At 42.8% G+C, this 2,631-nt stretch overlaps 1 non-coding gene across 1 annotated transcript; it reads right to left on the bottom strand.

The window, feature by feature from the left end:
• Positions 1 to 452: 452 nt before the first annotated feature.
• Positions 453 to 559, bottom strand: LOC131250430 (small nucleolar RNA R71). Its single transcript, XR_009173357.1, has one exon. It is a non-coding gene; the product is annotated as a small nucleolar RNA R71 (small nucleolar RNA).
• Between the last annotated feature and the right edge of the window lie 2,072 nt (positions 560 to 2,631).

The following is a 2,631-nucleotide window of genomic DNA, read 5'->3' as shown; positions in this document are numbered from 1 at the left end:
AGTTAACTGAAGTTATGGCTGAAGACCAACCTCCTCTACCTCCACTTAGGGTAGAGGATACCCAAGATGAGAATGAGGTGCAACAGGCACCCCCGCCTCGTACTTTACAAGATTATCTACAACCGGCGGGAGTGAGTATGCCCTCATGCATGATTTTTCCTGAAAACACAGGACAAATGGACATCAAGCCAGGAGTTATCCAACTCCTTCCCAAATTCCATGGACTTGAATCAGAGAGTCCATATTTGCACTTGAAAGAGTTCGATGAGATTATAGCTACATTATGTTTTCCTAATGTATCTGAGGATACAATTAGGCTGAAACTCTTTCCCTTTTCCTTAAAAGAGAAAGCTAAGACGTGGTTACATTCACTGCGTCCTAGATCCATTGGCACATGGAACGACATGCAGAGGGAATTCATAAAAAAATTCTTCCCACATCATAAAACGATTACCCTCAGAAAAGCAATCATGAACTTTGCCCAAAAGGAAGATGAAACATTCTTCCAATGTTGGGAAAGGTTCAAAGATTTGGTCAGTTCATGCCCACAACATGGATTTGAAACGTGGCGCATTACAAATTTTTTCTACGATGGACTGACATCTTCCATGCGCCAAATGGTCGAGACAATGTGTAATGGAGAGTTCATCAACAAAGATGTTGACGAGGTATGGGATTACCTCGATAGTCTCGCTGAAAAAACACAATCATGGGACTATTACCCAATGGCAAACACCACGTCTAGGCCGACTCAATTAAAGGAAAAAGGTGGATTATATCTCTTGAAAGAAGAGGATGATCTCAAGTGTAAAGTGACTACGCTCATAAGGAAAGTTGAGGCCATGGAAAGAAAGAAGGATAAGGTCAATGAAATTGTTTGCGGCATCTGTGATTGCAACATTCACACAACTGAAAACTGTCCTACAATACCCGCCTTTTGAGGAGTGTTGAATGAACAAGCCAATGCCGTAAATAATTATCAAAGACCTTTTACTGGACCTAACTCCAACACATACAATCCTGGCTGGAAAAATCATCCAAACTTTAGTTGGAGGAATGGACAAACGGCGACTCCTCCAGGCTTCTTCAATCAAAATCCTAATCAAGTGAAACCTCAAGAGGAACCGGTTCAAAATCCCATACAAGAGCTGGCTCAGGCAATGCGGGGAATTACAGATTTTATGCAAAAGATAGACTCTCGTATGACGGTTATAGAAAAGGGGATGCTTCCTACACAACCTCTCCCCAATCCTAAACCGCAGTACGAGAGTAATGATCCCAGCTCTTCAAATCAAATGGGGCATGCTAAATCCATCACCACTCTTAGGAGTGGGAAGATCATTGATAAAACTCTTCCGGTTAGGCCCGAAAAGCCTCAAGAACCAAAAGAGGACAACAATGATGGATCCAGTGATGCCCCACAAAAAGTAGAACCGGAACTTCTAGAGAAGCCAGTTGCTCCATTCCCCCAACGGTTGGTTTCACCAAAACCTCTCTCTAACTCTCAAGATATCCTAGAGGTGTTGAAACAGGTGAAAGTCAACATTCCTCTACTTGATGTCGTTAAACAGATACCTTCATATGCCAAATTCCTAAAAGACTTATGCATGACCAAGCGACGGAAAATTATTCAAAAGAAAATCTTCTTGACTGAGAAAGTGAGTGTCATCCTGAAGCAAGACGTGCCGCAGAAATTCAAGGATCCCGATAGCCCAACCATATCATGTGTAATTGGGAACCATCAAATTGATCACGCACTTCTTAACTTAGGAGCGAGCGTCAATCTGATTCCCTACTCGGTATACAAATAGTTATGTTTGGGTGAATTAAAACCCACCCTAACCACACTACAACTTGCTGACCGCTCTATTCGTGTACCAAGAGGGATAATTGAGGATGTGTTGGTCCAAGTTGATAGATTTTACTACCCTGTAGACTTTATCATCCTGGACACCGAACCCATCAATAACATGAGCACTCAGATTCCCGTCATTCTTGGTCGCCCATTCCTTACCACGTCAAATGCAATTATCAATTGCAGGAATGGTATCATGACTATGTCTTTTAGAAATTTGACATTGGAGTCAAACATTTTTTTCAATAACGGCAGCAACTCAGAGGATGATGACGATTTCCACGACATTAACATGATTGACTCTTTCGTGGAAGATACGACACCTCTGACCTTATCCTCCGACCATCTAGAGACGTGTCTGGCCCACTCCCATGATTTTGATGATGACATGATTAGGGAGACGTGCGCCTTGCTTGATACTACACTGGTACTTGAAGTTAACCGATGGAGGCCACAATTTGAAGAATTACCACAAACTGATGTAGTGCCTCTACCGTCTAACCTCAAGCCGCCGAAGCTTGACCTAAAACCTTTGCCCTCTGATTTGAAATATGCATATTTGGGTAAAGATGAGACATACCCGGTGGTGATCTCTGCCCACCTGGAGAAAGAACAGGAGAGTATGCTTATATCTACTCTCATTGAGCATAAAGGAGCCCTGGGATGGACGATAGCGGACCTCAAGGGAATCGATCCCTCGATTTGTACTCACCACATATATCTTGAGGATAATGTAAAAACCGCTCGGCAACCACAACGTAGACTAAATCCAAACA

This window comes from Magnolia sinica, chromosome 6 (assembly GCF_029962835.1).
Source record: "Magnolia sinica isolate HGM2019 chromosome 6, MsV1, whole genome shotgun sequence".
NCBI classification, from domain to species: Eukaryota; Viridiplantae; Streptophyta; class Magnoliopsida; order Magnoliales; family Magnoliaceae; genus Magnolia; species Magnolia sinica.
This window is presented reverse-complemented; position numbering and strand designations above follow the sequence as displayed.